The sequence below is a fragment of the Pteropus alecto genome, unplaced genomic scaffold (genome assembly GCF_000325575.1).
Source record: "Pteropus alecto unplaced genomic scaffold, ASM32557v1 scaffold338, whole genome shotgun sequence".
In the NCBI taxonomy this organism is placed as follows: Eukaryota; Metazoa; Chordata; class Mammalia; order Chiroptera; family Pteropodidae; genus Pteropus; species Pteropus alecto.
In genome coordinates, this window is record NW_006441995.1 from 1,266,317 (window position 1) to 1,267,655 (window position 1,339).

The following is a 1,339-nucleotide window of genomic DNA, read 5'->3' on the forward strand; positions in this document are numbered from 1 at the left end:
AGGGGTCCCTTGCTCACGCTGCTCATAGTCTAAGGCAGCCTCAAGCCAGAGTTGTCAAGATGGCTACACTTCTGTGTGTGAAAATGACGTGAGATATTCTTCAGTTTTCACATTCTAGGCTCATAAAAGCAATGACACACTCAGAAGTTGCCTTCCTGTCCTCTAGGTGCTTATAACCCAGGCCCCCTGTTCTGCCAGTCCTTCAAGTCGGGTGACCTTCTCTCTCTCTCTCTCCTCCCATTACCCGATCAATTTCTGGGCCCACTTTTATAAAAATGAAACAATCCTTAGGCCCTAGGGTTTCAAATAGTTCTTGGTAAATTAGAGCTCAATAAATATTTCATTGTTAAACCCCAAATAGCAAGCTGGCTCTTCAGTTTTAAACAGATTGAAAAAGTCTCCACATTGGGAAGTGGTGGGAAAAGAATATTATAGCAATCGAAGACACATGTGGATATGATGGTTTTACCCTCCTGGCGCTATCAAAGAGACAGACTCCTAAAGTGTATTCAAGGATGACCTGCCAATATCAATACTTTGTCCAAATAAATAGCAAGGCCTGAAGTCAGAGGTAAAGCATATGTATATGTTTGCATTTTGGGAAGGAGAGGCTATAGCTTCCCAGCCTTTGTTATGGCTATGTCTAAATAAGCATGTTAATAAATCAGGGGTCAGTAATACGCACTGTCTAAATAAGTGTCCTAACCCTCTCTGACTCGAATTCAAGTATCAGGACTGGAAACAGTTGGTCGAAACTGGTCCCTTTTGCGGAAGATAAAACTGATGAAATAGAAACGTCCTACTGAGAAGTTAGAGGCCTTTTCTCATTTACATCTGGCCACTGGAGATGCGAATAAAGACAGAAATCCAAAAACGCCCCAGTTACTAACCTTGTCAGGAGAAATTTGTTCTTCTATTATGGATTTGCTGATAGTTGGTTAGTCCTGGCACCTAATGATGATCGAAGGTAGACGAAGAAGTACTGAGCCATGAATTAGAAGGAGAGGTGTGAGCGCTGGTGTGGACCTGCTCTCACTGGCCATTGACCGTCTAGGATGCACTCTCCTGCCCACCGGATTGTTCCGGGCAGCCTTTCCCCAATCTGGCCCATTCTGCAGAAATCTTAAGGCAAAGCTGGCACTTTGAAACGCCAGTTTTATGAAAGTCTCAGTTACAGATTTCTGGTCCTAATTACAGGGTTGGAGAAGTGATGTGTGTTTTCTAAGATTAGCTTTTACACCAGCTACTGTAACTGGCGAGGTTCGAGCTCTTGCAGAAGCAGCCTGGCAGCTGGAGAGAAATGGTTTTATGTGTTGGGGCAAAGAGTCATTGGTGTGTG